The sequence below is a fragment of the Cavia porcellus genome, unplaced genomic scaffold (assembly GCF_034190915.1).
Source record: "Cavia porcellus strain 051 isolate PalLab524CR breed Dunkin Hartley unplaced genomic scaffold, mCavPor4.1 scaffold_17, whole genome shotgun sequence".
NCBI classification, from domain to species: Eukaryota; Metazoa; Chordata; class Mammalia; order Rodentia; family Caviidae; genus Cavia; species Cavia porcellus.
Window position 1 is genome coordinate 34,990,455 of NW_026947500.1, and position 24,321 is coordinate 35,014,775.

At 37.0% G+C, this 24,321-nt stretch overlaps 1 long non-coding RNA gene across 3 annotated transcripts in view; it reads left to right on the forward strand.

Moving 5' to 3' along the window:
- The window catches only part of LOC106026234 (uncharacterized), a 353,400-nt gene that overhangs the window by 242,875 nt on the left and 86,204 nt on the right, over positions 1 to 24,321 (forward strand). For all 3 annotated transcript variants that reach the window (XR_001199852.2, XR_010040204.1, XR_001199853.2), the window contains exons 2-4: positions 15,100 to 15,240; positions 18,509 to 18,638; positions 22,782 to 22,937. This is a non-coding gene — a long non-coding RNA (uncharacterized LOC106026234). The remainder of the gene's footprint in view (positions 1 to 15,099; positions 15,241 to 18,508; positions 18,639 to 22,781; positions 22,938 to 24,321) is intronic.

Sequence of the window (24,321 nt, forward strand, 5' to 3'; positions counted from 1 at the left end):
TACCAATGATTAATTTTGTTTATTGTGGGTTAATCTTGCTATTGTTTTTCTCTATCATTATATTTTTAATTCAAATGATTTATTTTATTTTATTTTATTTTATTTTATTTGTCTTTTTTCCTTTTTATCGGTATGGGGGATCAAACTCATGACTGCCTGCTTGCAAGGCAGGCGCTTATGCCACTGAGCTAAATCCCCAGACCCAATTTAAATGATTTTTAAATTAATACTTTTATCTCTTATTCTTTATTGTTTCTTTTTGATAGCTTCTAATATGGAGGTTTAATTCATGAATGTTGACCCCTTCTTTGTGTGAATAAATATGTAAAGTTGTATATTCATCTTGGTTTCATACATGAGTGTTGTCTTAGAAGTTTTGACAAAAAAAGTTTGTGATTTATTCTACATTTTTTAAAAACTTGAGTTATGTGCACATATAGTTTAAAACATACAAATAAAATTGTTTTCATTTTATTGTAAAGAGGCCATAATTCACAAAGCTAAACAAATGTGTAGTTTAATAAACCATTTTGTGGAAGACTCATTTGAAATCACCTCCAGATCAAGAAGCACTACTTGTTGATCTTCTTAGAAGTTGTCCTTTCTGCCGTCTCAATCATAATTCCCTTCCTCTTTTCCAAAATAATTTAATGTTTTCCTTACATTTCTTTTTTTTTTATTTAAGAGGAAAAAGAGAAAAACACAAAACAAAACAAAGCAGTGTAAGGTTACATATAATACAGAACTACAAAAAAAAACATAACAGTAAGAAATCACCTGTTAATAGATTACATATTATCATCTTGGAAATAGTTGCTCAAATCACAGTATCAAAGAATACATTTGTAGTTCAACCAACCCAGTCTGCATTACTGGACTGTAGAATTGCTTGTCTTATTATTTTTATTTAGTGAGTCTTTTAAGTCTTTCAATCATTAGCCTCTTCATTCATCCCTTTATTTCTTCCACACTTAATGTTGCGGATCATTATGCATTTATCACAGTCTGGATTTTCCTAATTCATACTCTAAGTTCACTATACTAGTTGCATATTTATATCTCCATTTCATGTATTTCCTGTAAATAGGCAGCCAAATGAACCTATAACCAAGTAACTAACTTTTGTTCTGTATTTATAGCTGTAATCCATTAGGTCATATTTTCTTGATGTGAAGAAGACTTGAAGTAACTGGCTGTCACGTATCACCATTCCCTTTATTGCTAGTTCTACTTTTTAATGAAATAAAGCAGTGAAATGTAAGACATTTTTGTTTCCCTCTTAGTTGTTAGCATAATTGGAAGTTGATGAATTTTAAGATTTTTATACAGAAATACTACCCTTAATAATTGGGAAAAGGATGTAACTTTTGACTCTTAATAGTTTTAGGGAGTACAGGACACAAATGATGTCTCCCCAATGTCGTTAGGTCTCCCCGATAAAGCTTTCTGATTTTTCCCTGGAAAACTCTTATTTATGCCATAAAGAGCTAGGGCTAGACATATTTTTTTCCTTAAAGGCTACATAAACTCCATGAGGGAAAAAATTGTGTTCATGGACTTTATTAAGAATAAGAATATTTCTTCTTTCTCATGTAGAAGAGGCATTTTAGATAAATGTTTTACACATTTATTCAAACAAATCCCAATAATGTATAGTCTATCACCATACACAAGCACCTCTAATTGTTGATAGTCAATGGTAGTGAATGTCTTTAATAAAAAGTGGCTTGTAATAGTAACTTTGAGTGTCTGGTTATCTTCTTTGTTAGGGTATGATAAAATTTTATTTTGTGTGCATCTGATGAAAACTTTTGCTAATCAAGTTAGAGTTAATTGAAATTGTAACAAAATAGAAGTTCAAAGACTCTTTTGATTACTTGGTTTAACCTCTTCAATTTAGGTAATTGAAATGGGAACTTCAGTTTGAAGAGTACTATTTTTTCTATCCTTTAATGCATTTGGAAAGAACAGTAAATGAGTGGAAAAGTATTATGCAGATGAGAAATAATTTTAAAAATCTTCCTGGTGAGAGTTTGGTTCAGGAACATTTATAAATTGGAAAACAGGCAATAAATACTTTGACTTAGTGGTAGAGAAGAAGTTTTATATTGATGTCTGATGAGAGTTTGGCATGTTTAATTTTTTTGTTTTCTTGTTCATGTTATTAGTACATGCCTGTAGTTAACTCAGGTTACATTCTTTTTGAGGAGGGGTTACATATACATATAACACGTCTTTATCCCTTTTCCTTTCCTTCCTTTCTCCCTCCTTCTCTGGTTCCCCAGTCATCTTTTCTGTACCTGTTGATACTATTTGTCTTAGCACATGTTATGGCTTATAATACTTATATTGACTAGTCACTAGGTTCCTGTATGTGACATAGCTTTCTTCTCTCATTTTCCCTTTCTTTTCCCCTTCCCTCTTGCCTTGTTCCCTTGTACCATTTCCCTGTTGTGTGAAACCTCTTTCTTTTCGCTTTCTATCCATCTTTTTAAAATTTTCTTTGTTTGTATTTTGCCTCACTCAAATGAGGAATACCATATGTATCTGAGGGTGTGTATCTGATTTATTTCACTCAACATTATGTTTTCCAGGAGTATTCATTTCCTACAAATTCCTCAAATTTGTCATTCTTCATAGATAGGTGGTATTTCATTATACATAGATACCCCCTCCCCCTTTTTTTGGTACCAGGGATTGAACTAGTGACCACATGCTTTCGAGGCAGACCCTTATGCAACTGAGCTAAATCCCCAGCCAGATACCTCATTTTGTTTATCCAATTGTCTGTTGGTAGGTATATAGGCCATTTCCAGGACTTAGCTATTATAAATCATGCTGCTGTAAACATTAATTTGCAAGTATCACTGAAGTATGATGACTTAAGCTTTTGAGAGAAGATACGTGGGAGAATAGCTGGGTCATATGGAATTTCTAATTTTATGCCTTTGAGGGATTTCTGTACTGATTTACATAATGGTTGTTCTAATTTGCATTCCTACTAACAAATTAGGACAGTTTTTTTTTCTTCACAACTGCACTATTTTTTATTGTTTGATTTCCTAATGATTGCCACTTTTTCTGGAGTATGGTGGAATTTTATTGTTGTTTTAATTTATATTTCGCTAATGGCCAAAGGTGTTGAACATTTTTTCATATATTTTTTGGCCATTTGTATTTTTTCCTCTGTGAAATATTGTTCATTTTTCCAGTCCATTTTCCTCTTTGTTTCTCTCTCTCTCTCTCTCTCTCTCTCTCTCTCTCTCTCTCTCTCTCTCTCTGTCGTGCGCACGCACGCTCTCTCTCTCTCTCTCTCTCTTTCTCTCTCTCTTTCTTCTTGCCTTTCTTTCTTTCTTTCCCTCTTGATCAAACCCAGTGCCTTGTGCATGCAAGGCAAGAAGCCCACCACTGAGCCACATCCCCAGCCCTCTAGCCCATTTCTTGCCTGATATTTAATTTTAGGAGTTTAATCTTTGAATTCTTTATATATGGAATGTTTAATTCTTCTAAAATGCTAGACTCTTACCTTACTAGTCACTCCTCATAGAGCTGAAGATTATATGAATGAAGATGATTTGAAATTAGGAATAGACTTTATTTTTGATATTGTTCTTATACTTCCCCAAATAATTCTAATGATATTTCAAATTCCATATGAGATCATGATTTTTTTACTTTTTATATAATTTTACTTTTCAGAACATTGAAAGTTAAGAAGAATTTCAATCAATACACTCTTGGCAGATTAGCTATGAGTGCAACCTTCTTGTTTCTCCTTGTACTATAAGAGGGCAACTCTTCTGCCACTGACTCTGATTTTGCTTATGGATCTGATTGGTTATAGAATGTAACAAAGAAGTATTTAGGGGCTTACTGAGACTGGTTCCAAAGCATGCTTGCAGCTTCCATCTGGCTTTCTTGGAGCACCTAGTATTGAAATGCAGCCATCATGCTGTGAGGAAGCCCAACCAGCACTAGGAATTGGCCCTTGGCCAGGAGCCCCAGCTAACCTCCGAGCTGGCAGCTCCCACCAACTTGAGCATGTGAATACTTTGAGAAATGCATCCTCCAGTCTAGCTGGGTTTCTGATGCCTCATGGGGCTGTGAGGAGTCCACCCTGCCAAACTCTACTCTGAATTATCAATTTCTGAGGTAAAAGCATGACTTTTTATTTTAAGCTACCATATACTGGGATGAATTATTATACAGTAATAGATTACAAAACCTCAAGTATCTCTGGATTAATTTCTGAATCAACATAAAAACAAAATAAAGATGTCAGAGGAACAGAAACCCAAAATATCATTCTGATATTCTTTAGTGGTTAGGTTGGGGATATATTTTAGTTTGAGAGCCAAATTCAGGTTTCCTCATCATTTGCATGTTGATAATACAATTTTTTTTTACAAATAGGAAGAGATGAAATATTTTGACATTATTTTGAGAAAATATGAAAGTAAGATGAAACCTGACTTTGTCTACCTAAAGTAAAATTCAATGTTGGATGCAGTTCACCACTTATCACTCATCCAGATGAAAGTGAAAAAGACTAAACTTACTATATGAAATACACTCAACCCATCAGATGCATTCACTGGAGTAGGGATCTCCAGTCACTGGGCCACGCACTGATACTCATACATGGGCTGTTGGAATCAGGCCATACAGCTGAGGGTGAGTAGTGGCAAGTGAGGAGACTTTACTTGTATTTACAGATGCCCTTTGCTTACAATAACACTGAGTTCTACCTCCTGTCAGGTCAGAGGTGGCATTAGATTCTCTTAGGAACTTGAACTCTGCTGTGAACTCTATGTTCGAGGAATCTAAGTTGTATATTCCTCATGAGAGTCTAACATTATAATCGAAAAAAGTGCACAATAAATATAATGCCTGAATCATCCCCAAGCCATCCCTGTATTCTCTATCTCTCTTTCCTTCACTCCCCCATTTGCAATTCTGGGAAATTTGTCTTCTATTATTCTGGTCCCTAGTACCCAAAAGATTGGGAACTACTGCATTAGTGACCCATAGATTAGTGAAGTCGCCATCAATTAGATACCTCACTTCATCTACAGAAGAAAAAAAGAATGTTCCAAGAATTTAATAGTATTTTAGGGGTAATCTTTCCTCATGAAAATTGTGGAAGTATGTTAAAGGGTTCGCTCTCTCATGCTATGCAATAGTTCAGAGCAGTTGTTGCGTTCACACAGGATTTATTCCAAAGGCTAGCACTTCAGCTAAATAGGAATATGTCCTTGGGCAAGTAGCTTAATTTCTCTGGGCCTAGAATCTCATCTGTAAATGACTATGATAAATAATAGCAACTGTTCTATTGGGTTTAATATATGGTGAGGACTCAGAGGCAAGTTTCTATTATTGGATAACAGAAGAAGCTAGTAAAACTATCTGTGCTTAAAATAGGCTTGTGGACTACTGAAAGCGCTATATGATAAACTGGGTTAATTTTTTTGCACACTTACTAATGTACTTACAATAAGAGAGGCTCTGAACACAGTGAAGCTGATGCTGTTTTCCAGACATCATAAGACTGAGGCAGAAATGGTAGGTTTGTATAAGTGAACACCTCCATTCAGAAAGCCATCTGAGTACAGATGCTTGCTTCTGATGCTGCCAGATGATCAGACTGATTAGGAGTATTACAGCATTTTAACAAGTTAGATTATCAAAGACCTAGAAATGCAATTAAGGAAGCATGTTATATAAGGCTTGTCAATATATACTGTGAGTGAATGTGTTGTTTTCTGTACATTTTATTTAGAAGCAAATTTAATGATACATTTAAAAGTCCAATTTGAGCACATGTCTATGATGCTTACTGATCTCCTGCCAGGTCAACTGATACTTTTTTTTTTTTTGGCTTTGTTACAATTATGTACAAGTTTACCTTTAGCTAAGAACATCTATTTCATTTGTATTTGTAGTATCACCCCAATCAAGGCCTTCAAAAATGTCAACTGCTTTCATTGCCTCTACTTCACCCACAGGCCTTCTTCTGAATATTTTCTCAAATAAATGTCAGAATATTTCATCTCTTCTTATTTTTTTAAAAAATGTATTATCAACATTCAAACTTGCATTTGCCTGTGTGCTTTTATAGAAAGGTGATGGCTCCCCTGGGCCCCAAGGACATCAAACATTCTTCAAAATCCTGGTATTTACTGGAAGTCAAAATTTTGTATTTCAGAGTGGGGAGGAAGGCATAACAGAAACCTAAGCTGCAGTGGGAAGAAACATGTGAGGACTCTGTGATCCTGAGTGATTAGATGCCTGGGAACATTAGCATTATGTGCAGGGCTTTTTAGCAGCGTGTGGGTCCTGGAGCTAACGGGAGAGGGAGAGAATAGATGTGAGAAATAGTGTTACAGGTTCAACTGGGGAATCATTGCAGAATGCACATTATAGGCAATGACTCTTTCAGGGTCATTTTCCTTTTTACACAAATGTTTTAGAAATAAAACTCACTAATTCTTCCATCAATCAGTCAACTGAGGATATTAAGCATCAATTTGCAATCTTGGACAATCATAAACATGAGGATTTCTCTGGACATTTCATTGAGAAATGAAGAACAATTGGATTAGACTTGCTACTGTCATTCCTGCATGGATGAGAAACAGAAAAGAGTATGAGGATTGGGAAAACAGTGTGAGAAGTCTCTGTTGCATATAGCAAGGAGGCTGTTCTTTCTTAGAGGAACAAATGCATAAAATATTTTGACCGAACTTATGTAAGTGTAATGGGTTGAAATGAAAACCTGAAGATAACAACTCAACCAAGTCACTGTGCCATCAACGATACCTGCAGCAAAGAAGACAGAGTAACACATTTAAAATGATGCTTGTGTTTACACCTTAGACAAATGCACACAATCTGTACATAGTTATTACACTAATGCATATCAGGCTAGCCATCTGTGGCCAATAAAAATTAAAAAACAATATAAAGTTCATGTGTATTAGTGAATTTTATGGAGCTTACTTCTCACAGCTGAGTTCTTTTATAAAGTTGGTCTTCATTTATTCAGTAGCATTTATTAGATCTTTACCATGGGCCACTCTTTGGCACTTTCCTCTGGCATCAGGATCTACATAAAAACATAGTTTAGAAGACTAAAGTGTGGACTTCAAATGTCATAGCAATACAGGAAATTACTAAGTACTATGCATAGGTGCCACTACTCATTTATTTACTTTAAAAATTATTATCAGTTTTAATTGGCAGGCCATAAATATAATTATCCTTAGTCATATAATGTGTTCCAAATCCAACAGAATCTTCATTCTGTTCTGCAGGATATTTTAAAAACTGTTGCATGTTTCACCCTTCTAGAGATGCCCTAAAATGTAAGGCCTTGAGATCTCATCAAGCTGACTGATAAGGATTTATTATTTTAAGGAAGTACATCTTTCAAATGTCCAAAAGGATGCTAAGTGGTTTTACATCTATAACCCAAGAGTACGCCTATTGTCAGTTGCTATTTATGCCTTCAAAAAGAGCCAGTTTTACAATGAGTTGGAGAGCATAGTTCACAGTGATTGCTGTGACTAGTATTAAACATTCATGGAGTGCTTTCAATATACAGGGAACTATTATATACATATTTCTGAAGTTTGTTTTGTCCTCACTTAACCCTAGATATACTAATGATTTGTATTTTATGAACAAGAAGGTCAAGGAACATGGGAATGAAGTAACTTGCCTAGGGACTTATATCTGAGAGGAGGCTGGACCATTCAAACCTACCAGTCTGGACCAGCATCTGAATTCTTAGCCAGGAGACTATAGCGTGTAACATAAAGGCTCACCTGTGGTGTTTGACATGGTTGTGTTTTACCTGAAATGGAACTTCTGATATTCAGCTAGTTATGGTCTCTGATGCACACAGTTCCTACACTTGTTTGGTTTCCTATCCCTGCCTGCATTGTTCACACTTCAGTTTACACTGCTGCCAGCATCCTCTTTATTTGGTAAGGAACCCCTTATTCTTCTTGGATCCAGCTCTTTCATGGTAGTATGTCACAGCACAGCCACTTAGTCTCAGGGATTTAGTAATTGTAATGGTTTATGTCGGTGGGCCCCAGGCCTCATACATTTGCATTTGTGATTGGTTCATTGTCCAGTGCTTGGATTGATGGTGTCAGTGCTAAACCCACATAGGGGTGGAGCCGGCATACAAGGTAATGGCAGGAAGAAGGTCTCTCTCTCTCTCTCTCTCTCTCTCTCTCTCTCTCTCTCTCTCTCGTGGGTTTCTCTTGCTGTTTGCAGCCACCATGAATTGTGATCCCTCTGTGCCACCCTTGCTTGGAGCCAACTGAGTATGGACTGAAACCTCCAAAAATTGTAAGAAATAAACTTTGCCTTTCCCAACTTTGAGCATCAGGTATTTTGTCTCAGCGATGAGTCAAAAGTAACTAAGACAGTAATTTTCCTGATATACTGTCTCCCAAGTTAGGAAAGAAGAAGGAGGCCCTTCAGGGAAGGTTGCATAGAAGTGGTCAATAAGGATTCTTAATTTGAACCTGTGAACACTACATTTTGTTTTAACGCTCAAGACTATTGCTAAGAGTGGTGAATACAAACATACTTCTAAATTCCTTAAAGAAGTTTGTTTTAAGGTCTAACATTTAGTCTTTTCCCCAACTGCAAATAAATTTTAAGGTGTTCTCCCCTGCTAAGAGGCTCCTTCACTCTTTATAAGCTAGAAATGTTTAAATTAGACCCCAAAAGGTTCTAAGGTATCTTGTGAAACAGAAAATCTTTTTTACAGAATGTTGTATAGCTACATGAAAGTGCATATGCAAGGCCTTTCATAAAATAAATTACATATGATTACTAAGAAAACAAATAACCAAATATTAAAAATCACATTTGTGAAATAGCAATATATGTACCTTTTTATGAAGGCATTAAATATTATTACCTAGAAGTAGATCTGATAAAGTTTAAAAATCATTATGGAAATTAATAATGGAGAACACATGAAAATGTCTAATCTCTATAGTAATTTTAGGAACTATTTTTAGGAATTACTAGTACTACTGTTTTTTTTTTTGCTACATTTGTAATGGAAAAAAATACTAAATTTCACTTAGAGGTTGATGGAGTTATGAAATAAATATTTGCTGTTGAAGTTCACCATGTCCTGCATTTTATCATGGACCTCCTTAAGTGATACATATTTACTGAAGTTTTCTGTACCATTCTTGGGCTAGATGCAGTGGAATTTAGCCCTTATTTGTTAATTTGACAGAGGAGATAAAATTTGTGGATGGGCAGAAGCAGATATTGATAGAAAATTTTTTGAGTCTCCCAAAATTGATTAGAAAGGGTAGTGTACAGGGATATAGTCCCTAAGTTCAATTCTTCTACTAACTATCTGGGTTACTTTGTGCAGTGAAATTTACTTCCCAGGTCTCAGATCTCATCAGGAAAATAAAGAAGTTGGATCAGCTGATCTCTGAGGAACTATTTTGATTTCACATTTTGTTATGCTAAGAATTTTTCTTTTACTTGGTTTCATGTCATCCATATTTATTCCTGTATGATATTAAACAAGAACAGAAAAATGTCATATCATTTGCCAAGCTATTTCCCCAGGACATCCTTCGTTTCAGAATTTACCTTTCTTATTCCTTCTGGTATAAGAACATTACCTGAAACAAATATTCTTTTCTTTGAATCAAGATATTTGTCAGCTGAAATAGACTTTGCACAAACCTAATAGAGGAGCAGACTGCAGTGTAGAATAAGCTATTTTTTCGACTAGCTGAATTTTGTGTCTTTATTCATTAGTTGCCTTTTAAAAATATAATTTCTAATAGCCTGACTCCTTTTGTGATAAATCATTAGAGATGATGATGATGATGATGATGATTGAGTAAAGTGGAAATGAACCAAAGAATATTACCCTTCTGCTTTGCTTCTCATTTAGATCAAAGCTGAAGATATATTTCTTTTTGATGCCCCACAATAGGTGGTCCAAGTTGAAACACTCAGAGCCATAAAAACATCAGAGAATTTAACCTTGTTGAAACTCAAATATTGGTCAGTACAGATTTAGGTGCAGTTTCTTATCTTGTGACTACTGCTGAATATGAAACATAAGTTAAAAGGATGAATGCAAATATGGTAATTTTTTACAGTGTTTTGTACACAGAGAGGTTGAAGGAAGAGCAAGAAACTGGACATCCTCCCAAATGTTTTGAACTTTGTTTAAGGCTCAAGGAATTGTAGCTTTCCTGGGCTCACATTACAGTGTACTCTTTCAAGTTCCTTCAAATATTTGAGATAAATCTCCACTAGCAAAAGTTGCCTTGAATTGTATTATCCACTCTTCTCTTTAGAGCTACGTGATTTTTCCAGAAAGGATATAAAGACTACAGAAAAATGTCCTTAGATTATTCCTACCAATCTAATGTTTTTCCCCTTCTAGACACCTTCATCTGTCTTTCACTTTTCATTTTTCTTGTAGTTCTCTAGCAAGCCAAATGAAACTAAGTCTGACTCACCAAGAACTTGTGAATCATAGAGATGAAACATATGTTGAAAAGTAATTTCTGGTTTCTCCATTTGGCATGTAAGGAATTAGCCACTGTACCCTAGCAATAAGAAAGAAAAAAATATACAGGGCAAACCTAGAACTCAATGACTCTTTTTTGATGTTTCAGAGAAACGTCACAGGGAAAGACATCACCCTCCAAAAAAAGATGGGCAAATGTGTATCGTTACGACTCAACAGAGCAGGAAACTCTTTAGAAAGCACTTCTGGGATAGGGAAGTCTGAATTGTAATTGATAAATTCCTCGGGGCTTAACGTAGACAATTCTGAGAGTCAGGAACTTCAGGAAGCCGTGTGCTAAGAGCCCCCACGCTTTTGTGAGTTTTGCCTCTAAAAACTGTACAGGGTTTCACAGTGTATAATTAAAGGCAAAAATCTCCTCAGGCTTGTGGCAGAAACAGAGAGAAAAAGAACCATTTTGAAATATGCCAGAGGATTCTATTTTCATTAAGCCCTACCCTCAAGAGAAGCAGTTTTCACTGGTGTGTTATCAAAGAGCTGACTTGAGGGAAGGGACATTCTTAACTCTAATTCCTTCTAACCATCCTGTCCTACTTATGGGAGACAGGTTAGTGTATCTCAGAGGGACTTATGTAGTTCAGAGTCCAAGGGCATAGGGCTTATTGACATACCAAATCCTAATATAGAGCTATAGGCTACTTTCTCTCTATCCATACCTTGCTATCATTTCACTAAAGGCTTATGTGACAATTAAACTGGATTGTGAACTTGAAAGTACCCAACACAGTATAAAACACACTACTTGGGGTATCTGGATGGGTCATGGAGGTGGGACTGGTGGTCTACATCTGGTTCCTTGATGCTTTTTTCTCTGGCAATGTTTTCCTACTCTCTTCCCTGATCACTGTGAATTGAGCAATGTTGTTCCACCATTCTCTCCTATCATTATGATCCTCTCTTGGAACCAGAGTAGCATAGACTGAAATCTTTGAAACCATGAGTCCAATAAGCCATTTCTTCCTTTAGTTTATGAATGTCAAGTATTTGGTCCCACAATGAGAAATCTGACTAATAAAGAAAATTGATGCCAGAGAAGTGGGGCCATTTCTATGACCAGACCTGAATATGTGGCTTGGAAGCCTTTGGAACTGGATTTCAAAGGAAATTTTGAAAGTTTTGAGGATGTAGGCTAGCACAAAGTCCTGTAATATTGTGAACAGAGCTTGATGGCTGATTCTGGTTGAAATTCACAAGACCAGAAAGCTAGGAACGTGGACAGCAGAAGTCAGGTTCAGAAGAATTCAACTGGAAAGGAAGAAGGAGATCTGGGCAATGAACTGCAGTCTATTTGTATTACATTCTAGCAAAGAATTTGTCTCTATTTTGCCCCTGTCTTAAGACTATATGAGGCTGGGTATAAGTGCAACAGACTAATTAACTTTGTAGAACAAATTTCAAGTCATCCCTGTTTTTTGGTGATACTGTGGGTATTGCTGATTGCTTTTAGCCAGATTTATAGGAGAATATAGAGTGAAAGGCAGGGCAGAAATATGTAAAAAACTTAAATTTTGCCCCTAAAGACATCATGTGAAATTTTGGAGTTAAAGAAACAGTGACTAATGAAAAGATTAGCACCATTAAAAAGAAATTTAATTACTTTCAATAAGGACAGGGAGAATGATGTCTTAAGTGTATTTCAAGAATCATCAGTAAGAACCCACCAAAGACAAGTGGAGGGGTATAAAATTTTCATTGGGAGAAGACAATCTTTGGATTCCCTGCTTGAAAAGGGCTACCCAGGGAATTGGTTTCCTGGGATTCATTTCCTCAAGTCATCCAGGTATTCTGAGGCTGCTGCCATCATCGTCCAAGGGTTACCCAGCTACTGCTCCAGCTGGCACCAGGTCTTGTCATTATCTACATCATGTGGGTTGTTAAGGAATGCAGAATATTAGAGTTGTGGGATCATGGAGGCTTCTTACCAGATTTCAAAAGAAAATCATGATTGTTCATGCCTGTGTAGATTTACAGCCTGTACAGTATGATTTAATATCTATTTTTCAGCCTTTGAGCATGAGCAGATTTTGTGACTAGTTTTGACTAATGGACATGGTAGAGCATGATGTGCCAGTCTTACAGTTTTCAGAAGATTTTGCACCTTTCTAGTGCTAATCATCAGGCTCTTGTCTGTGCCATGTAAAAAAGACCTGAGTAAACTCAGTTATTACAGCTGAGCTCTAAAACTGAGAGAGCTCAACCAAGATCATCCAAATGCCTCCTCAACCCACAGATGACCTCAGATGAATGAGAGATCCCAAGAAGAACAAAGAACTACCCCACAAAACTGAGCCAAGTTGTTGATCTGGATAATAGGGGTTAAATACATGAGGGTGTCTGGAAGCTACCATTGTCAGTGTGGTTTGTTGTACAGCTTTACTGTTGTAATAGATACCTGACAACAGTTTTGTCTTTTGCTCCATATGTCCTTGGGCAATGCATGTGTTTTGAAACATATTTTTTCTTTATTAACTGGTATGAAAAGCTGTCTCATAGGGTTGTTTTAATATTGTATAACAAGATATATGTCATTGTGCAGAGGAGGAAACAGTATCAGTCAGTTGCTACTATTATGTTCCTTATCATGGTGAATTATCCATTATCAATAAGGCTTCAAGAGAAGACTAGTGTTTTTCTAATGTGTTGGCTCTGAATTTTCTTTTTTGGTACCAATATATCATAATAAATAAAACCCAGACTTCTGCCTTACTGGAACATGCTACAGGTAACAATTGGAAAATTCTGAAATCGAATTTTCAGAGTTCAAATGCATCCTCTCCTGTTTTCTGGCTATGAGGACTTGGACTACTTAATATTTCTGTGCTTTATTTTCTTTACTTATAAAATAGTTGCGTGGTAATATGTACTCCCTTCAGCTGTGGAGACTAAGTGATATATATCTAACTTGCTTGGAGAAATAGTCCACAGGAAGTATTCAGAAGCACTTGGCAAATGTTATATATTATTTTATTATTATTCAAATTTAGCACTCATCCAGGGATGAGTTGAATCCCAGGGTTACACCCTGTGTAATTCCACAAGTGCTATAACAGAACTTTTCAACTACTACTCAGTAGCCTGTAGCTCAGTGGCCATTCACTACAGTTTTGCCATCTGGCAAACAGCTGGCAGATCCTCTGAGTCTTTCTGTACTGTCATAGTGAACCACTGACCCAGAAATGACATACTGCAAAGATTGTGAAGGGGACCAGGAAATGGGAAGTGGAAATGATCCATTGTACTGACCAATTAATGTGGATATGGATTTGGATATTGCCTGCAGAGAACTGAAAACAAACAACAAACAAAACCAAACCCCACTGCTGATGGTGCTAAAGTGGGGCAGAGTCCATCTAAATTGAAGGGTTTTGAACATTTGAGATGAACAACAACACTGTCTGAAAAATCCACTGATGCAATTTTAAAAGACACTCTACTCTTGATTCTAAAAAAAGTAAGGAAAGGATTTTGTATGGTATCAATATTAACAGGTTTTCCAGGCTGATAGAACTCACTGAGTTTCTTTTTCTTTAATTGCATAACCTTGGAGGAGTTTCTTTAAATCTGTATTTCATTTTGCTTACTAACAAAATTATAATTCTTCTCTAAAAAAGTAATAAAGAGATTAACTCACCTATGTAAAATGCTTGCCTAGCACCCGATAGATAGTTAATAAATGCATGTATTTCTGTTATTATTGTTCTTAATTTAGCACCATCTGCCAAAATTTTGGGGCTTGCATAATCTCTCCTTAACTCTCATCCTTCTCTGTGTTTCAGCTTTTCAATTGTCTTGTGTGCTTCATCGAACTTTTGACATCTGCCCTTTTAAAATCCAGATAAGGACTGACATTGTAGAACTCATTGATTGCATTCTGGGTTGACATTAACATGGGGAATCTGCCTCATTTCTACTTGCTTGTTCAAGGCTTTAATTTCATTATGTCTTATCTTTGTTAGTAGATAGGAAATCACAGAGAGCCAGTGAGACTAAAGGAATCATTCATGGGTGGGAGGCAATATCAGAAAGTCAGAGAGAAGGGCCACAAGGTCAGGGAGGCAGGGGACTTGGTTTACCAAGACAAGGAGGAAGGGAGTGAGGTACTAAGTGGCAGTGCAGTGTGAGTTTTTAATCTGAAATAAGTGAACCACATTTGCTTTCAGTGTTTTCTACTGTGAACTAGGTTAGGTCACTTGGAGACTTTTAACATAGGGATAGAATTTAAAGTTGCTTCATATTTAAAGTTTTTCAGGATCATTTTCTCAACTCTTCTTTCCAAGGTGACTAGGATAGCTTTAAAAAAACAGAAAGATACATTGGGATAAGGAGAGTTTCCCTCCCTTGGGTGTCGATTACACAAATATTTTTTCTATGTATCTAATTTAATTTTGATTCCTTTTCACTTTCCTTCTATCATCACTTATGAAACTGGATTTTTAGTTTGGATGCCTTATACCATGTTTATAGATTCATTCCCATTAACTTCAAATTTTTTCACTTAGTTTTAGGTCTCTAGTCGTCTCTTGAGAAGACTGCAGTTTTTTAAAAAAAATATTAAAAAGCAAGAAAGTGGGCTTCTTACTCAGAAGAAGAAAATCCACAGATGATATTCATTGAACTAAGTGTCACCTTTCCATAAACAGGTAAGATTCCTGCTACAGGGCTCACCCAGTGTCATTCTTAGAGTAATAAAAGTATGCTGAAGACCAAATATTATCACATTATGATTTTTGATGGCTAAAAAGTAAAATTAAGTGCATAAACATAAAAATATATGGACTAGATATGATATAATTTTCTTCCTACCTTAACTGAAATATTTTTCTATGTCTACTAGTAGTTCTTCAACTTCATGGCTTACAGAAATATAAATAAGTATAAATATGAATTCCTTTCTTATTTCTCTTGCATCCTTACTGGAACTTTGGAAATTATGAAATTTTGTTCCTTATAGTGTTCATAGACAAATGCAGTAATAGCTTATGATGTTCAATCTCCTATATCAAAACATAGCGTTTCTTTGCTCCTGGCTAAGAAGTGTTCCTGATAGCATATGCAGTTCTCAAGATATGTTGTAATGATGAAATCATGTCAAATGACAGCCAGGCATGATGGTGCATGCCTGTAATCCTAGCACTCAAGAAGTTGAGGCAGAAAAATAGTTGTGAGTTTGAGCCCAGCTTGGGCTATATAGCAAGTTCAACGCCAATCTGAACTACACAGTGATCCTGTCTCAAAATAAAAAAAAAAAAATAGAAAGAAATCATAAAAGTGGCATAGCTAGTGGAGCTCCTACAGGATAAATGAAAGTGGATACTAACCCACTGTCATTTACCCATGTTCATTGACTTCTCTATGCCACATAGAACAGGCTTAAAATGAGCCACTTGCGTGCTTTTGCCTTTAAGTGACAACACTCCTGTATTTATTTACAAAATAGAGATATCAGTAGTGCTCTTTCAGAAAGTAGTTTTGAAGTGTAAATGTGATCATTCATATCAAACTATGAGTTTATAGGTAGTATACATCTAATAAATATGATGGTTGCTTTTATCATTGCTGAGACAAAATATACAACACTCACAAGTTAAAGAAGGAAAGGCTTATTTTGACTCATAATGTGTAGAAATTTAAGTTCATAGTTATATGGCTCCAAGAGGGATTATGGCAGAGGGATGTTAGAATAGTCCATTGCATGGCAGGCAGAAGCACCAAGGAGCTTTCCCCTTGCATCCCAAGCTACAGGCCTTTTAGGTGGTGCCACCCACATCCAGGGTGGACCTTCCTGTTATCCACACCCAGTCAGGGAACTAATTTAGTTATCACATTCACACACGCTAGATCCAGCTGCCACTTCTGAAAACTCTCACCTATGGGAGCATGAGGCCTTGAGGGAACATCTAGTACAAACCATAACATAATAGCTATTATCCCTATTGTTAATTTACTTTATAGTTGATTTATATATAATTGCAAATAGACCGGCTTTTATTTAGGGACAGGAATTATGATGCCTCAGAGAAGACTGGGGCTATAAAATTTGGCTCTAGATTGAATTGGTACTAGAAATAATAAGAAAACAAAAAATTAGAAATGCTAAATGGTTTAGGTATTTATGGATGAAATGAATTTAGGTATTTCTGGATGAAGTGAATGAACTTTTCCATTGCAAAAGATAAAAATGGAGTTTTATCTCTTTGGAAGTACAATCTTAGTTTTCTGAACCGATTTAGTAGTAATAACTGAGTTGGTAATGTTCTCAACCTATTATCTTTAGTCTGGAGTATACCTTTCTTTCGGGATGACTTTAGATATTTAGTCTGAAGAGGAAACTATGACATACAATCACATTCGTAATTGCTTTTAGGCTCATAGAATTCACAAAGATATTGATAGGCACATGATTATGAGGCTCGATAGCTGACAGATACAGTGTAATTAAACTTTAAAAATAAAACAAAAGAAAAGACACAGTGTCATTAATTCTCAAAATAGTCTCCTTCACTTCAAGTACTATTATTTCATTGATCTTGACATTTTGTGAAGTGGGTCTGCAGTTTTTCTTTGTGAATATTTTTAGTTGTGCTGTTGTGGCTATTTTGTCCTAAATTAATTCAAAGGATTTACCTTTTATGGTACTTTTGACTTTGGGGAAGAGCCAGAAGTCATGTGATGCCAGATCCAGTGAGTAAGTTGAAGGAAGACACAGTGATGCTCTTACGAGCCTGCCTTTCCTTTGGGCAACACTCAATAGCAGCATTCACTGTATTTTTGTCACTACTGGCAAAGACACTCAGGAAGAGGACTTCCTGAAAATGGTAAGAATGATGGATAAATATGTTCAAGTTCAGATGAGTTTTGTGAGGGGGACAATTTTTTAAAAAAACATCAACCATATATTTTGATTATCCTGTACATATACCTATTTTATGCTGGTATGCAGATTAAGTTTCATGGAAATAATATTGTCCCTGTCCTCAAGGAATTTACAGTTTTGTGGATAGTTAGAGGTACAAATAAAATTTATCATAAGTAGAGAGAGGCATGTTTTAATCATCTTGCACAAAATATAAACAAGAAGAATGAAAAGCATCTTTATCTTAGATGCAATTAAGAGTTATGCCTCAGAGACCTAAAAAGTTTTGGCCCACAAATGGTTTTCAGAAATTATTTAATCCAAGTACAATAGATGCCATTTAAAATAATAAGCACTGCATTGCTACAAAGGATAAAGCTCCGTAATTTGTAGGAAAACGGATGCACCTTGAAACTGTAACGTTAAGTGACATAAATCAGACCCACAAACTTAAATATCACATGGTTCCTCTTCTATGAGAAACCCCAAATCTAAATAAAGAGCAAAATGCGGACAAATAACAGGAAAGAGAGAGATAGATCTTTGCAAATAGGAAAGGACCGAGAAATTGAGGGAAAAGGAAGAAGAGGACAGGATAAAAAAAGAATTAACATGTGTTAAGTATGTGTACCAACTTCCCACAAGGAAAAGAATCATTATGTTGTGTAAGCATGTATCAATGAAAATGAAAATTTCATTAAAAAAACATGACAAAATCCTATTACATTGAGCAAGAAAACTCAGAATAGAGTTACTCTGTTTCTGTGCTCTGTGGAGTTTCAGCAATATAAAGAGCTTCCTTTTTCAAGAGAAGACGGAGGACTCTACTGCTACTGGGTCATGCTGAGCTGTCTGGAGTTGGAGTGGTTAGAATTTCTAGAATGACATCTTGGGAGAGAGATTCAGAAGGCAAACAGACTACTTTTTTAATGAGCTGTGTAGTGAGCAGTGAATAAAATAATCTGGCTTTTTTTTCTTTTTTGAATTGTGGTTGGTTTATTACTCTTTTACTAATTGAGCTATGGTTTTGGTCCATCTTTTGGTTTATCCTCTAGACTTCGATCCATGCTTTCTACATTGGCTCTTGATTGTTTCTTATGAAATCATCATCATCGTAATGAACTAGGAAGGGTTGTCTTTTCTTCTCCATCATCATTTTTAACCCTTGCATATACACCATCCAGGGTAAGTATTATCACCAGTGTATAGAAAGAAAAAATTAGGTGACTTGTTCCAACTCTCAGAAAATAATGGGAATAGCAGGTCTTTGAACCTAGTTATATCTGATTTTACTATTTATGCTTTTGTATCTCCTTCCAATATTACTTCTATGTAAGTCACTCTTGTTGACACTTCTGTCTGGCCCAGACTGCTGTGTCTGACACCAAACTATAAATACATGTTGATGCCTCAGTGTATGTTCTAGTCTGTTTGTGCCAGCTCAGACCATTCCAAAATGAGCTATATGTTCCAAGACTTCAAAGGAAATTGGGTATACAGGGTTAATATGTATGCAATGTTGGTTTCAATACGAATGCAATTTGGATGAAATCAGAATTATTCTCTTTCTTTTTGTCAACTCATGATAACACAACTGTGTCAGTTTGTTGTTTGGATCAAACAACTCACTGCACCAGCCCCCTGGGGCAGGGAATCACTTGTTCCTGAGGGTCCTTCTCATCAAGCACTGGACAAAACCTTTACTGCTTCATTTACCACGTGTGAATAGTATCCCCGTAAAGGCCATTTTCCTTTCTCACCTCTGCTCATGCAGCCGCAATATATGTTGTTATCATTGATCCCAGCAAACATGTAGGGAACAGGCCATGGGATTAGCACAGCTTGCTGGAGGCGATAATACAGGAACACTGATCTCCAGTCAGCTCAGTTTATGTCCAGCCTAAACATGTAAACTATCACCTTTTGTCAGATACGGTGATTTCATTCTGAGGAGTAGCACTGAGTGGTGTGTGCCAGGCATCAAGTTAATGAATAAGTAAATCCAATAAGCAATTGAATTCCTGCATTAATGATAAGCATACCTTATAAAGAAAAAGAAGGAGTATTCAGCAGGGACAAAGCAAGTAATCCTGGGAAGGTAGCAGCACACTGGCATGATTTATATTAGCACAGAACAGCTCAGTGGAAATGTGGAGGATGGGGTCCCAGGCTTGTCTGCTCCATAGAGGAAGCAAGTACTGAGGAGAACAGATATTTTCTGAGTAACAATTATGTCTCACCTTTCAGTGGAATGTCTCACCTCAGAGTCCTTTCAGGGACATAATGCAGTGCAGTGGTTTTGCCTGGAGCCATGGAGAACTGGGTTTGTCTAGTTCTGTCATTTTTTGCCTATATAGGGTTAGGCAGATTAGTCCTTCATCATTAAAAAATAGGGAGCTAAATCAAGTGTGGTAGCTTATACCTATAATCCCATTACTGTGGGAGGCTGAGGCAAGGGGAAGGTCTCACAATTTAACAACTTAGTGAGACCTCATCCCCAAATAAAAACATAAGAAGACAAAACAAAACACCCTTCACTGCTATGTAAAGTAGCTCAGCATAAAGACCCTGGATTTAATCTTTAATATGTAAAAAGAAGGTTTAGATTCTAATCTCATCCTGGCTGTTTTCAGGACTAAAGTGCATTGTTGCTGTTTGTTCTTGGCCAATACCTTCTAGTGGGAAATCAAGGATGGGATTATAGTTTAGGGCCATATAGAATTGATTCAACTTCTTAGGCTCTGGAATTACAGTTCTTTTAGGGTTTCCTGCATTCTTTCCAATGAACATGGAGGCTATAATAAAAGAACATTTAAATTTAACCCTTTTCTTAGGTTTTTGTAAATATTGTTTTTGCCCAGAGGGATTCACATTGTGGTATGTGTATGTTCCTTCAACTGTGAGGATGAATTGATGGCAATATATAGGCTGTCCCTCTTGCAAACTGCTATAAACCACTCCACGGTTTCATTCTCTTCTTTGGTCATGCTCAGCAAGTCACATTTGGGTGTCTGATTTGTTCCTGAAACATACTTCCAAATACTCCCCAAATCATTCATCACAGGCAGCCAGTGCCCCCCTCCCCAGTGCCAAGTCTGTTGGGGCAACTGACTTTTCTCATGAGCCTTTGTACCTTCTGGTAACTGGGTTGTTCTTAATCCTGGTGAGAACTTCATTTTTTCCCTACTAAATTCCTTAGTCTTGGTGATCTTAGAACATTGTAGACACAAGAAAATTTATGTAAAATTTTGTGTATATATACTTGTGTCTGTGCATCTTTTTATTAGAAATGACATTGTATAACAGATTCTGAAGTTGTTTGCTCTCCACAGCATTAAGAGTAGTGCAGAGTATTTGGTTTCTGGTATTCCATAGCCATCATGTAGGAATAGGTCTTGGAGGGGCCAGGGCTCTTGATTCCTCATGTGATTTTAAGGATGCATACTTACATGAAGCCTACATTTTCCCACCTTTCTTTTCTGCCCTTATCTGTCTCTCTCTCTGACTTCTCAGAGCAAAATTTCATCTCTAGACTGAAGCTCCCGTCTATGGATGCTGTGGTACCTCAGCATCCTCTACCAACGTTTGTCCTTATGCCTCAAACACAATCTGGAAAACATCTGCTTTGCAACCCTCCAGTGAAAAGCTCACACTTCTTTCTCCCACTGTGCCCCCAACTTCTAGTTCAGGGCCTAACATATAGTAGGTGATCATCAATCCTCATGGAGTTCTATCATGATTTACTCTCTATGTAGAATTTTTGGATCAGTGAAGCCTTGTTTGCTGTTTCTCATATTTTAGGCTTTGTACATGGAAAAGATACACGTTTTACCTTCCTTTGTACCCTAGTGCATGATAATCTCCTGTTTAAACTTCAGGGCTATTTTGGGGGGATGAAATGAAGTGATTTTTATAGAGTCCTTGGTCCAGAGTCTAGCTCAGTGAGGGAATAATTAATAAATTTCAGTTCTTCAAAAGATTTACGGGTATTTAGTGGGAGACTCTTCTTGTCTTCACTGTGCTCTGTGGTAGAGAAAACTTTCCCACTGTACTCAGCAGCAAGAGGGCAGGTAATGGCTCTGGCTGAGGCTAACGAGTGCACACGTATGCACCCTGCAATGAGGCGTGTCATTGTCAGATGATGGGACCCTCAGGCTGTCTGCTGTCCGTCGTGAGCAATGGGGAGGAGGCAACAGCTGTTTCTGATGCTTCCGGTAATTATGATGGAAGATGATTCAGTTCCATGTAGGATCTGAGACCCGAAGGGAACAATCTGGGCTAAGTCAGCATGTGCCTAATGAAATCATTTAGCTTGGGCTGCGGCCTCACCTACCACAAGCTGTGATCTACTGTGCTCTAACAAAGCAGCCCTGGGAGATAATGCTGCTTAGTAAAAGGGAATGCTCAGTAAAATTTGCTTCTTGCATTCAGCTTTCCAAATCTGTACTGTGACCCAAGTGACATGTGGGCTACACTTGAGAAGTAACTTGCTGTCTCTCTATGGCCAGAAGAGGAATTTCCAATCTTTAAATGGAGATGCCTCATTTCTCCAAGGTGCCTTCCCCAAATCAGTGGGCACATTCTGCCATGGCTGCTGACGCTACTCATTTAATGATTTCCTATTGCTTTACAGTGCTTCTGGCAGCCACCCACAGCAAATGAATCAGAGAAGTTCTCATGTGGGTTTCACCTAGAAGCTCAATTTAATACTCCACAGTGTCACCGTCAGTGATGAGACTTGCACACAGTATCTAAACACCTGATCCTGAGTCTCAGAGCATGTTTATACATTTCCTGTTACATGACATTCTGTCCCTCCCTCCAAGAAGGGAACAGGTGGTGAGAAATGACACCTTAACACAAAGTAATGGCACAGATGATTATTGTATTGTAGTCTCTTTTAGGTTGTAGAGGAGTGTTAGGAATTTGTAGGAATGTGCTACAGACACACTGTGGATTTTGTGAGGAGTACAGATGCAGGAATGTGAGAAAAGCAGAGTTCCCATGTGTCTCCCCCAGTGATCCGGGCCACCCCCTCCACAACAGGCCTCTTGTTAGAGTGCGTTTCATTTTGGTAAACTGCCTGTGACCATCGGCTCTGGCACTGTGACCTATGGTATGTAGCATTCTCACCCAGATGTCTTATTAATGTGGAATGTCCACTTTGATCATTGATGAAGGCAAGTATTAGAACCAGTATTAACTGCTTGAGTCTGAAATTGATTATGTATTTGCTACATGACTGATTTATTTAAATAAAATTGATGGCTGAAAAGAATAAACAATTGAAAAAAGCAACCAAACAAAACGGACTAATTTTTATTTCAGAGTAAACTGTCTGCTTGTTGGAGTGAATTTGAGGAAATCATTGGTGGTTCTGGCATTGTGTTGGCAGCACAGCATAATCTTATGTGTCAAGCTAATGAACGTCGGAATGAATTGATCAAACAGCTGTTTACAATGAAGTAAATGGCAAACTGTCAGGTAAATGACAATTTTTACACAATCCTGGTGTTTTCCCCCACCTTATCCTCAACAAGGCCTGGGCAATGGTATTATACGAGATCATCATTGTCTGCAATTGGATGAGATTGTAATGCAAGCATCCTTGGTGAAGTTACACAGTAATTTTTTTCACCCAAGATCAGCTGAATGTCCTGAGTCTCATAGTATGTTTTTACATTTCCTGCTATGTGACATCCTGTCTCTTCCCTCTGAGAAGGGAACAGGTTGAGAAACCAGGGTACAAAATGGTCCTGTTCAGGCTTCCTTTCACATCTGTGGGACCCCAGTTGAGAGCACAAATGCAGATCTAAAGGAAATAAGTCATTAACACTGATAAATCATGCTCAGAACATGTTTATATAAAATGTCTATTTCTCTTTTTTGACCAACATAAGTTCCTATTATTCTGGGAGGCCAGATTTCAGGTTAATTTTCTGGGATTTATCATGACTCTAATTCTATGTTGAAATTTGGTAACATAGAGAGAAATATTCATTGGTCTTAAACCTCTGGCTCAAGACCTGCTATTGTTTTTCTAGTTTGTTTCCACTTAAAGATAGCTAGCTTATCCCATACTTCATGTAACCTCTTACACCAAACCCACCCAGCCTTGGTGCACATCCCTTGTTGTGGGGAAGCTTATATCCATGGCCCAGGGCAAGTTGGTCAGGAAACACTGAAGTCCTGGATATTCAACACATAAGTCTGCTAGGACCATCAGCTTCTGGTCTCTCAGAACTCCTTGGCATGTAAACTGGGCCTTATTGGAAAACAGTCTTCCTTTTGTCTAAATGACATTTGATTTGCTTTAGTAATAAGGTTATCTCATTTATTCTTCTGTTCCAGCTTATCTTCCTAGGATTAGTTTATATTGAGTATTTTTCTCGCTGTTTTTTTTGGCTGGTTAGCTCTTAGATAGCTGAAACTCTATGTGGCATCCCTCAGTTTTTGTTTTTGGTTTGCACATTGACCATAGAATATGGCTCTGTCCATATCCATATGAAATGGTGCAGGGCAGTGGCTTAAAGGGAGAGGCTTGAATTCTTGCTCTTTCATGTACAGATCGTGTAGTTAACTTTTCAGAATCTGTATAATGGAACTGCTAACCCTCTAGAATGAAAAAATTGAGGATTGAATGAGAAAAGATATAATATGGCATGTTGACTTTCTATCCCTATGACAAAATACCTGGGATTTCAATAAGAAAAATTTATAAGGAGAACAGTTTCATTGAGGCTCATCCTTTCAAAAGGGTCAGTCCATGGCTGGATCTGTGTTGAGGCAGAATATGGTGGCAGGAGCACATCGCAAAGAAAACTGCTCAACTCATAGTGACTAGGAAGCAAAAAAGGGTGAGAATGAG